Below are 12,693 nucleotides of genomic sequence, written 5' to 3'. Positions count from 1 at the left end.
GAGAGTTGTGTTTATCTTTAGCAATGAAAAGTGTGTCTCCAGCTGCAGGGCTGCATGCAGGCGTGTCTGTCGTGAATGGGAATAAGCGTTAAATATTTGTGTTGAAAGTGCTCCCTGCGTTTAATAAGATGCACTTTTTAAATGATGTAAAAAAAAAAGAAAGAAAACGCTGCGTCTTAGAAGTTTGAAAAGCTGGCAAGGAGGCTCATCAGACACAGAGCGCCATGACTAAAAGAAAATTAGAGACCGCAGTCAGTTATTGACCTGAATTATTACGTAAGGTTTAATACTGCAGGATCCAGTTTTGTCATAGCGATAATGGCAATGGTGTTCTCCTCCATCATTAAATCTTCCCGAGCTAAACTTTTGGTCCTCTGAGCATATGTGTGTGATGTCGCCGCCACTATTTAGCCCGACTGGAGGCAATGAACTCTGGGCCTCTGGGAAATCTGTCTGACTTGCTCAACTCATTTTGTGTTCACCTGAGTTGCTCTGAGGTTAATAGCTAATAGAAGGTGCAGATAGAGTGGTCGCTGAAGTACTATATCCCAAGTTCCCACATAGCGGGATGTGCATGTGCCCAAAACACATCGTTATTAAAAAGTGTATTTGGTGCATTACTGGCGATATTATGGGTTTTCACACGAGCTGTGAGGTTTGTCTACTGTCATTAGGAGAAGCAGGGTAGAATAGAGAGGGGAAGAAAATAAGCCTTATTTCCCGCTGGCTGACATGCTTTCGAGAATCCAAAGTCTTTTCCCAGTGCTACTGAGCCAAATATCTGGCTAAATGAAGAGGCTGCAGAGCATGATAATGTGATTTTGGTGCAGGCGCGTGAACGAGAGAGGAAAAACACAGAGTGAGAGGGAGTGTTTGGCAATGAGACCAGCACATCCTTGACTCGAGTAAAAAAAAAAATAGCCTGAATGTTGAACTGTAGGATGCTTGCTGTATTCATTATCTCCGACGTCGTGGTGATTCAGTGTCACTGAAAGACTTACTGTCTGTCATAGGGCACAGAGGACTGAGTATGTCTGTTACGTAAAGAGATTGTGCTTCTCTGTGACCTCAAGCTGTTTGAGTTTATCAAGTTGTAAAGCAATGCACCACAATAAACTGATGAGCCTATGTCATCCAGCCACGGCCCTGCTTGTTTTATGAGCTGCTCTGCCAGAGCAACGTCAAATGTCGACGCCGTCAATTCAGTTTTCAAACGGAGAGAGTTGGCGTGTACACAGAAAACGATGGTGAAAAGCAGACAGCTGATGCGGCAGGAAATGCTCAAGAGGTGGAACATTTTTGTGGGAATTCAGATGGTTGAAAATAGGAGTGTTGGTGATGACGGTCGCCATCAGTCTCATGCTCTCTCGAATCCATTCTTCTGAGTTCTCTGAGACGATACGCAGCAACAGTGTGCTCGCTATCTATGGCCCTGTCTGATGCTTGGCTGGCCATGCGATGCCTCTGCGGAGACTTCATAAAAAAAGAAAAAAAAGAAAAGTGCAGCAATGAACTTTGATTGTAATCAAAAACCAATGCAGGGCTTAAATACGGAGGCTTTGCGGTGCTCTGTAATCACTAGCATCTCTAAGGTGCCATTGCGATGGAGAGCGGTGATTCATTTCTGCGGGGCTCCATACGCATGAGACCCCTTGATCATATAGGCCAGGGCTGACTAAAGAGAGAGAGAGAGAGAGAGAGAGAGAGAGAGAGAGAGCAGAATCATGATGTGAAATGATGACTTTGGTGGTTCAGTAGGGAGTTTGTTAATACAGTAATTGGTTCTCGTCGCTGAAAAATCTGAAGAGTTCATGCCTGACTGGGTGGAACAAACTGGAGAGAAATTCCCACCTTTGCCCCTGTGTGTGTGTGTATGTGTGTGTGTGTGAGTGTGTGTGTTTAGAAAGAGTAAGGGGAACAGAGAGAAAGAGGTGGTGAAGGAGAAAGATAGCGAGAGGCTCCCAGAGGCCAGGTTTGGGGTTTAAATAAGCAGCTCTGAAAGAAGCGGCGCCCGGAGGAAGAAGACCTCAGCATTGATGACCACAGCAGTGCGAGGCAGTGGACACACTCTTATTAAGAAGAGGACAAAGGCAGGACGCATTGGAAGAGAAAGAGAGAGAAGTACTTAAGATAAAAAATTACCTGGCCGATTTATTTTTGCCAGTCTCAGTATACTGCACACTTTAGTGGATGTTGTAACATTTTCTAGGTTTAGACGGTGGTGATATATTCAGCAGCAATCAGAAGAGTTCTTAACGGCCATTTTTGAGTGGCATAATGCATTAATGCAGTTAACAAACTGTGTCAATGAGGGAAATGAGAGAAAGAGAGTAAGAGAAAGAAGAGGGAAAAGAGTCAGACGGAGAGAGTGTACAAAAGTACTGGTGCCCCATTAGAGGACTTTCCGACCGGAATCCAAATGTTAACGGTCTATTACAGTTCCATTTTTACAATGGTTCAAATAAATGCTTTCAGATTGGTCATATTACTTGAATCAAGTATTCTCTGTGTGAATCCTTCATCCCGTTTATTTGCCCTGAATCAAGAAAATGGACTGAATTCAAAACTTTACGTGTGTTATGTACATAACGTGGTTCTCTTCTGCCATGGCCCTTCTCAGAAGACAAGGTCATGCCCCTTGTGTATACTGTAAAATGTTTAAAAAAAAAGCTAAATATAGTTAACTCAAGAGCAAGATAGACTTTGTCACATTTCAAACATGCTTTTGTGTTTGCTTACTGAGCATCACCTATTTTTCCACCAAAAGTTTGCCCATCTTGTGGACTACGTGTCGCTCTGTCTGAATAAATCTTGCAAATCTGAACTTGGCCTCACAAGCATCAGATCACACTTGTTACGGTAATCGTTCCGCCATGAATTTGTGCAGAATATCCTGAGATCCGGTGGTTTTTCTATTCTCATACTGGCAACTAATCCAAAGTGAAAGCATGTCATATTTATTCCCTTCCATTGCTAATGCCCATCCAAATGATCAAGTGGAGTGTTTGGCATTTAACTGCCATCATGAAATGGGACCTGAATGATTTCTGCACCAGGAGCAAAAGTGATGACCCCCACAGTCAAATTTGCCTTTGGGAGCTTTCATAGTAATGAGACTGTTTGCATGCCGACGGTCACTTGATCTTGTTATCACCCCAGAGTCCAATAAAACCACATGAGCTACAGCGAAGTTAGAGGCAGCAATGAATTCAAAAGTATCACTCTCGTTTTATTGACCGCATTCCGCCTCAGAACATGAAGCTCATGGGTGATAACGATACCGATATTTGGAGATGTATTCATCAGTGAGTCATCTCGCTGAAAGAAAACAAGTATTGCATTTTGTTTTGCCTACAAGCTCTCGCTGTGTTTTTTTAAATGAGTCATAAATGGGAGCATTCGCAAAAAAAGCCCATCCAAGACATTCCCCCTCCGAGTTGGTTCAAACTTTCCCCGGTGTCTCTGCTGCTCATCAGTCTTTTTGCCTGGAGGGACGTCAAGCTTCCCCCGTGCTATCCCAGGATTCTCTGAGCCAAGCTGCTCTGTATGCGCTCCCCCTGCAGCCATTACAGCCCAACCTGGACAGCTCCTCACAGAGAGTCGAGGCTCCTACTCCCACCTGCAGCCTGATTGGGAGTGCTGGGGTTTCTCATTTCTCACATTGCGGAAACAAAAATGGTGATCGCAGTAGTCAGAAACTAAACTTGCACTTGACTCTCGCGATATCACAAGATCACACGAGAGCCATCTTGTCGGGCTTCGAGTTTGTGTCCGAACAACAGTGGTTCTCCCGACTCGCTTTGGCTAAAGTTTGATTGACAGAGGATTCACCCATCCCCCTGCGATGGATTTTTTGGAAAGCGACTTCCATTTTTCCAATGGCGGCTTCTCAGACGGTTCGTTGTAACCCACCATCTGGCGCATCGGGTCAGAAAGAAACCACCTCTGATTCAAACTTCTCTCAGCAGCTCTCTCTCTGGTCAGGGGTCTGTATCGTTGCCTTCTCATTACTCTAGCCACTGGGTTTTGGCGTTCCTGGTGACTCGGGGACAGATTGATGGCAGCAGAGTGAGAGAAAGAGAGAGGTGTTCCATTTCTATCTGCAGAACAGACATATCCCCTCCATTTTCACATGCCTGCACTCAAATTGAAGCTAGATTAGATGACATGTAATATCTGAGGGCAGTGCCAGCTATCTGCCACAACTTTCTTCGTCATGTTGGCCTGATAAGATTCTACATGTCGCATACCTAACTAAAAGGGTCTCCTGAGCCATCAAATGTAATGAAGGGTAATATTAACTATACAAATATCAAAGCGGGGGACTAAAGCGTCAGAACAGTGTGTGTTGAGTGACATTAAGTGGTGGTTTTGTGGCTCTGTGTGTGTGTGTGTGTGTGTGTTTGTGTCCGCGACTCGAAAGAGAATAAGGGCTCAAGAAAGCTGAGAGCGCAACTTTGGTTACTTGATGATAAGCTCCAAAAATTGACTGCCTCCTGCACTTTTCCATGCTGCCTGGAAAAGGAAGAAAAACAAGACTCACAGTTTAAATAGCATGGTTTCCTAATCCCACTTCACTGTGCAGCTGTAGGAAATCTTCAGATGTTATATTTTCTTCTCACTCTCTCTCTCACATGGCTGTCAGTGACATAAAGCTGCTGCTTTGCCATCCTCTCAAACACTAAGCCTCTGGTACGTAGCATAGGGGCTGGGAACTGCGCTGCAACCCCATGTTGCACTATTGGCCGTCAGGGTGCTTGGCTACTGTGTGTACAGTATGGTGCCTGGAGCACAGCCAGGTCTGCTGGCAAAGGCCGGTGAAGCTGCAGCCCAAGACCTAAGCTGAGAGACATGACATGTCAGACTCAGGGCCAAAGGTCACTGAATATGCCAACTCAAGCATCGACAGCATAAATTGCAGCTTTGTGAGGTTTCAACACACAGTACTAACATGGATAGCTAAAGATACTTAAGCTCTTACAGTTCCTCTATGGAGCACTCAGTGGCCGTTGGAATTAAAGTGACGCTACAAACTGTTTTTTAGTGCCAACATACAGACATTTCTCCAATCATTCCCGGTACGAGTGACTTTAAAAAGCATCTTACATCTTTCAGTAGATTACCAGAAACCATCACATACGGAAGCTGTCGGAGCACAGAGTGCATTATTATGGCTGCTGAGCCTCTGTGTTGTATAATGCACAGCATCAGTACTCCCCTCACACCTACCAACAACCTCCTCTATATTGGACACTGACCTTGGCTAGCGGTCTGGCACGCATTCCTATTCGTCTAGCCAACATACAATGTAAATGGGTTTCTGAAAATTAAAAATCCATGCTGCCCAATTCAATATAGGACCGTGTTTCTGGGCACGGGGAGGAATATGCATTAAGCGTAATGATATTACCTACAGTATCCAAGACGTCTTCCATTCTCCTGAGGAAATGACTAGATGGCTAATTGAATACATACATGTGCAATGCTTGAATATGGTGGGGTTGTACCAATACATTCATTCAAAAGGGTTGATGAGGGGGCACCAAGGAAATATAGAAAACATTAAAATGGCAATATATTGCCACCATGCTGACAACTTTTCACTTCCGTCATCTGTTGTCATTTCTCAATTTTTATCCGTGCACCACATCCTCCCGCTCCGATCCTGTCAGTCATATACTACTACTTTACATCTGCAAATACGTTTTGATAGAAATCTTATGCTGCCCAGATTGTATTTTATCACCAAAATGAGTAAAACGTCTGCCTAGTCGCAAAATGTTGATATTCAATGTATCAGCACAATGTTCACTGTATTACATTTGTTTTTACAACAATATCTGCTCGTTATGGTTATGTTTAAGTAGGTAGCAATAAGGGAAAGATCATGGTCTCAGTTCAATACCAATAAAATAGATAGAGACCTCAAGGACAAGACTTTTTAAAATTACTTTTAAACCACATTTTTCACCAACTATGCACGATTTGCATTTGGCATAAAAATGGATGAATTCCTTTACGGTAAATAAACCGATGAACATAATCCAGGCAGCAGTTATGTTTCCCATCAAAACACACAACACAGATTAGTAGCATATAAATGTAATTATTAAGAGGCCGGGTTGCCCACTCACCCTTCACTTTCTTCACTCACCTTCTCTGTCCTCCTTGATGCATCCCACACACTTCACCTTCCTCTCCACCATGTTTTTTCTTTCTCGCCCTCACAGCGAAGTTCAGGGTCTCGGTGACGGTTTGGTTAATGACGAAATGCTCCGTCTAACGTTCTGCTGTTGGTGAATAAATCTATCCACGTATCAGCTGAAGGACGCAGCTCTTATGACTCAAAAACAGTTGGGATTTCCTATTCTCAACATGAGTCATGCAAAATGAGACTGGCACCACGTGTCAGACCTTGACCAGACTTATTTAGAATTTTCATAATAGGTTATGTATTCTCAGGGTATGGCTCTTCTTCATCATTTCACTTTTGGGGTTTGAAGTCATGGAGTTCCAGTCAAGGGGAGTCCAGTGTCTTAGACTTCTCATTAACGTTTATATTCAAGGCCGACCTGCCTATGAAAGTGTCCTCCCTGTCCTTGTTCTATAACAGCTCTTACTCAGTAATGTCTTCTCATTTTTTTCTCTGTATTTCATTACTGTGTGTTCTTTTATGTTACAGTGCTTCCTCGTTGGGGGGGGGGCTTTTTTCTTTCCACTGTTTGGTGCTGTGTCTTCTTTTATATCATTGCAAATTTAGGGCACGGTCCATTTCGGCGACCAACCCAAAGAAAGCGGTAATGGATTTTTCTTCTTCTTTTATTTAAAAAACAAAACAACAATTATTTTGGCTGTCCTGCATGGAGAGTTACGACAGAAAGAAAACCAGCTGAACACAAATATTGTACAAGAGTTATTCGGTATGCTGACTGAGCAGCTGTGCCTTCAGCTTTTCAAAGTCTCATGTGTGCGAATTCTGTACTGTATGGGGAACACTGCTGTGTGACTTATTAGTTGTAGGCGCTACAAGTTACTAGTGGTGTAACGGACCATTCGATCTGTGCTCCGTACGGACCCCCCCCCCCCAGATTAATTACATAGTTTAACGTTAACCATCACAGTGTGAAATACATTTTTACTGCAGTCGTTATCCACCAATATTCAGTGAAATATGCGATCAGGACATCGGCAATTATGCTTTTCTAGTCGTCGATCCTTAATGATGTTACATTGTAAACAATTAATCCGTGTTTAAATTGACAGGCGGAGAGCTATTAACATGTAATCTTGTAAAATGTAGTGTTGGTGAGAAACTTTAATAAATACAGTTGTTTAAAGAGATGTTTTCACAGCAACATAAATAGATATTAGAGATGAATTATGACCTGTTTACACTAAGCTCTAAGTAGCTTATAATACATCATTAAGACTACTAATGACAAGATTTGTTTTAATCCATAGAAGTACAATCTTTTATTTCTTTATTAATTGAATTGTGTGTTTTTATGAAGACGAACAAAACACAGATGACTATAACAAAGTAAAAGGATAACATTTGGAATCTTTGATGGTTCACACTGACTTCGGAGCGTTGAAATGATTGTTTGGACAGTGGCAAAAAAAGAAGAAGAAGCCTTGTAGACCAGCTGCTATAATCAAACAACAAATGGATCTGTGTCTGCCAATATGGATTATCAATGATCGGCAATTAGTGTCTGTGGCAAAACCGTGGAGTATTATAATCCGTTGCAGGACTACAAATGACTCAGTAAAAGCTTCAAGGAAAAGGGAATCAAGACATTCTTTAAAACTACACTTGGACTTTCGAACAATCACGAACTGACAAAGTCCGCTGACACCCCCCAAAATCATAAATATCTATTACGCATCATGCTGCCTCCTAAAATAGGGTCCAATGATGTTTTATGTGTTGCTGTGTGTTATTTGGTGTACATGCATTATGAGATATGGGGGTGAGGGTCCCAGCAGGACATGTTGCCCCTGGCTCAGCATTCTGAACAAAGACAAAGGGACCAGATGTGCAAATGTTGGCACATCAAACTCTTTCTTTCCGTCTCCATCACACATCCTTTCTCTGTCTCTCTCGCAGGACACCAATTACCTGCAGGCAATAAGGCCTTGCTTTGCCTTGTTAATGCACTCAATTCTTCTCCGACAATCCCCAGAGCAAACACACAAACATGGAGGTGAGGGCTGAGTATTTCATTTGATTATGAACACTAGTGACAATATGATACCTCCGTTTTAATAAAGATTATTAAATGGCACTATTTTGTACATTGAAAAGTTTACTTTACTGCTCAATATCGTGATATTAACAGAGGCTAAAATGATAAAGAAGTTAGCCATAATAAACCCACAAAGAAATGACCCTCTGACTCTGCAGTTCTCCTCAGCTTTACGCAGCGTTTGAGCATCTTTCAGCCATTTCTTCTGGTTTTATGGCAACTTCGTTGTTTAAGTTTACTCTCAGCTCTCCTCAGCCTCATTTCTAGGCACAGCAGGAGCTGTTTTCAGCAACAACAAAAAAACTCTGATAAATCCACTATACGCTATACCTGCACACTATAGTGGAGCATTTAGTTCCTAAAAAAACCCAGAGATTTCCCACGGGAGCTAAAAGGAGAGCAAATATTGGACTCTTATCGGTCATTTATCAGCTGGCCAGAAATACTTCAAATGAAGGCTTACGCTGCACCATATTTGCTGGATGTGTAAATAAGTAACTGTTTAGCAGATCCTCTTTATGAGCTGAGAAAATATCAATGTAGATAGCTTGTTCTGCTGGCCCAAAGTGGCCAATTAATGCCACTTTTACCATGTTTGTTTCAACTTTTTTCTATTCAACAAACTATGCTACACTTTTGAAATACATGTGATTAATGTCGTCTTAACGCAAAGAGGTTATAAAAAATGCCTGCACCTCAATAAAATACACTTTTGTTTGAAATCAATAAATCAAGCTAATAAAAGAATAAGTATACAAGATTAAGAATCTCTCCAGACACTGAGTTAAGGGGTCGATACCGAGCGCTACAGACACACAGCGTCTCTCTTTCTATCTGGGGTTGGTCTCTCTCTGGAGGTATTAAAGACACCACACTTCTTCTCCCTGTGACTCTGTGGGGCTGATGCACTGTGCAACAAGGAGCAACATGGAGCAACACCATGGAGGCGCCTCTGGTGCTCCCTTCTGCCCAGCTACACACATAACATACTGTACACACACACACACACACACACACACAAGCGCATGTATTCCCTGTCCTTCCCTCAGGCCTCTCATCTCCCCGCTCTCTGTCTGTCTCCGCAGGAAGGTCACAGGCACACAGTTATCGCGCTTGATTGGATTACGTCTTAATCCAATCAAGCAAAGCGGAGAGAGCACCATTGATTTTTGAAACATAGAATAATGCTTATTGGACTGAGAGGCACATGGTTGATTCCTGGACAAGGTTAAGTCCAGGGGGAAATATCATATCTGTCACTGAGACTGTCACTGAACATGTTCAAGGGTTATTTCCAGATTCACCCCTCTCACTGCAAAATAGAACCAAAGCTGTCAGCTCCTATTGTGTTTACATGTCATTTCTGGTCACTATTGTTGTGCGGGATTGTCAGTAACAGCAGACTCACATATGAAACCCAACAACAGAGAATAGATGAAACGCTTGAGCGATCATGACTAGCTGGAGCTGAGGAGAGGGACCGCCGAGGAACGATCATCCCTCAAAATGCAATTCATGCAAAGAGAAAGACTCTGGCTTTTAGGTTCAAAATGGATGGAGGCTTATGGGAATGATTTGCACTTGGCAATGGGGAATGAGACTGGTGTCAGTAGTGCACGGACACTCATGGAATGAGATGTGTTCACAAACTGTAACATTCAGTGAGATGTGAAGCAGAAGCAAGTGTGGTCATTCAGCCCTCTGAAGCTGTGTCCTTCAGCCTTCATGCTGTCACTCAGTCAGGTCAGCCAGAGTGCATAAAGATGGCCGCCTCCTGGGGTTACATTTGTTGAATTCATTCTGAATTCATTAAAGTACAGTAGAACCAGGAGGACGCTATCTTTATGTACAGTGTATGTTATGTCGGAACCTAAATCCCGGCCTGCACCGTTGCTTTTGCTGAGATGAGGAAGACTGAAGAACAGTGTGTCTGCAGCACAGCTTCGCCCCCGCTCCACCTCCCACCCTCCCCGAACAGCCAAACAAGAAGCCGGGAGATGACGATGACAAGAGCTATTGGGGAATGGCGAGGCCCACTCACCTTCTGGTTCACCACACAGTGTGCACTGTGATTCTAAACAAGGACCAAAGAGAGACAACAGGAGATTAATAGAGGCGACACAAATGCGAAAGTCTATGTTTGTGCATGCGTGTACGGGAACAAATGTCAGCGTCACCGCCCTTTATATGAAAATGTTAACAACTGCTTTTCAGGATTCAACATCTCTCTCTCTCTCTCTCTCTCTCTGTCAAAAACAAATAAAAACATTAAAGCTGAACAAATAACACAGAGAACAACGGTGCTCCTAATGTCCTTGCACAGTGGTACCCATGTGCAATTTAATAGGAACCCAGCCGCCGTGCATAATATGACCATCAGCCAAAGGCAGTTGCATAAAAAGATGCAGAGACAGGCGTCAGAGGGAAAAAATGAAATAAGATCATATTGCCTCAATTCATCACTGCCATGTGCACGTGTGTGCCAAAAATATGAACACTCAAACCTTGGTGAGAAATTTAGATTAAAGCAAAGAAAAATGCATTGATTTGTGATTGCATCAGTTTTAGTATTCACATTAGGAAACATCCTTTAATACAAGCATATACCAGCTTCACATGCATTTATGCATTATTCCCATGCAAACGTAAGCCTCAAAATATAATTCAATGGAAGTGCATTACTGGTAATGAAGCATCCGGGGTTTTTTTTTCTTCCCAGGAGACAACAGAGTGAAGGCAGCCTCCAAGATTATTTTAATCAAATAAGATCAGTAAATGGGTTTGGTTTCAAAGACTGACAGTGGGCATAATGAACAGAATGATGATGACAATGAGCTCTATGTCCTCAGGCCTTAGTTTTCACAGACAGACCCAAAACAGCTGTGGCGTGTCAGTGTTTGTCTGTCATCCCTGACGTAGCTTTGGCCAAAAGAAGTCCGTTTTTTTTGTTGCTTTTTTTTGCAGAGCGATGCTCTCCTTTATCTAATCGCTGCTAATGAGGGGCTTAATTAAATGTGCAGCAACCTCAGACTCGTGACTTTTGGTGAAAAACAGTGAGACAGCTCCTTTGAACGGGTCAAATCCCTGCTGTACATTCATGGGGGTACAAACGCAAACAATACACGTCCATCAATTCTCTCTCCCCAGATGACCTTGCTCGTGGGCCGAGAGTGAAACGAGGACAGCTCGGCAGACCGGCGGACGAATGAAAGAGCGCTTTTAAAGATCTGTTGTCACTGTCAGTCCGGGCAGGTTGTTAAGTGTCACAGTTCTGCCACCATCTCATCATCCTGTTCTTTCCTGAGCACTGGGCCCACATTTGGCTCAGAAGTCTTCTAAACTTTCAATACTCCTTCAGAGCACCTCTTATTTTTTCTAGTTCCAAAATGCTTTTCTTCAATTAAGTGTCCATCAAAAAGCCCAAGTCCTAGGATTCAGTTTCCATTGCTGTCAGAGAATGCTGCACGCTCACACCACAGACAAGAACACTGAGGACTGAAAAGACAATTGCACCGAGAAGTCACAGCTGCTATTGTCACTTTGCAGAGGTAAGTGCATCGCCCTGTTTCTTTATTTGGATCTCTGTTCTCATGTGTGCTTCTGTGGGTCGGTGGAGGTCGGGGGGGGGTCTGTGGGGTTAAACCGCACTCAAACGCTGTGGCCGGCAGTGCAGTGGCGGAAATCCGAAGCCTGCGGAGAATTTACTAGTTTAATTAGTCTTTTTTACTTCCCACTCCCTACAGTATAATTCCACAGAGTCAAAGCAATTGGCTCTATTAGTTTTCCCTGCCTGTTTAAATTTAAAGTGCTCTTGAATTTCTTTGTGTGGACCCATATTGATCTTGGTCAGGCTGCTATTACAGTATGGGAACTGTTCTCGGGTAATTCTCATTTGCTTTCCAATTGAAGGTGTAAAGTGGCTGCCAGCCTTTAGCTGTCAGCTAAACTTATTATGCTTTCGCTTGTGAGGATCAGAGCGATGGCGTAAACATCGACGGTGCAACCGGAGCGGCTGCACAGGGGCAGAGCAGCAAGCGAGCATCTGCGTTAGCATTGGACGCTCTCTGTCCTCACTGAATCGGTTACTATGCAGCTCTGTTATATGTTGTACCATTTGTTATATTTACTGGAAGTAAAAGGAAACTTTCCTTCACACATGTGCTTTGAACTAAATGCTAACAACAGCATGCTAACATGTTCCCCTTCTTAGTTTAGCGCATTAGTCTGCCAACATTTGCTAATTTGCACTAAACATAAAGTACAGCTACAAAATCCATTAGATGTTTAATAATGAAAATAAACAGTTAAAGATAAAATATATATACATATATATCATGCAGTGAATTAAAAGCAACTGTACAACAACAGTAAACAATTATAACTAAGGATTCATCCTATGAAACCACGGCTAAAGGCAGGGGATTTCCTATTTACTGTGCTACCT

General features: G+C 42.9%; 1 protein-coding gene across 5 annotated transcripts in view; it reads right to left on the bottom strand.

Annotated features, from left to right (window-relative positions):
• The window catches only part of dlgap2a (discs, large (Drosophila) homolog-associated protein 2a), a 132,524-nt gene that overhangs the window by 55,781 nt on the left and 64,050 nt on the right, over positions 1-12,693 (bottom strand). Inside the window, exon 2 of one of the 5 annotated variants that reach the window (XM_031847510.1) lies at positions 10,291-10,323. The exons of the other annotated variants lie outside the window; for them this stretch is intronic. The gene's annotated coding sequence lies outside the window, so the exon portion shown is untranslated. The remainder of the gene's footprint in view (positions 1-10,290; positions 10,324-12,693) is intronic. 5 annotated transcript variants of the gene reach the window in all.

Source organism: Anarrhichthys ocellatus, unplaced genomic scaffold, assembly GCF_004355925.1.
Source record: "Anarrhichthys ocellatus isolate YVR2014 unplaced genomic scaffold, GSC_Weel_1.0 scaffold7, whole genome shotgun sequence".
Taxonomy (NCBI): Eukaryota; Metazoa; Chordata; class Actinopteri; order Perciformes; family Anarhichadidae; genus Anarrhichthys; species Anarrhichthys ocellatus.
The sequence above is the reverse complement of the archived record's forward strand: the minus strand, read 5'-3'. Positions and strand labels throughout refer to the sequence as shown.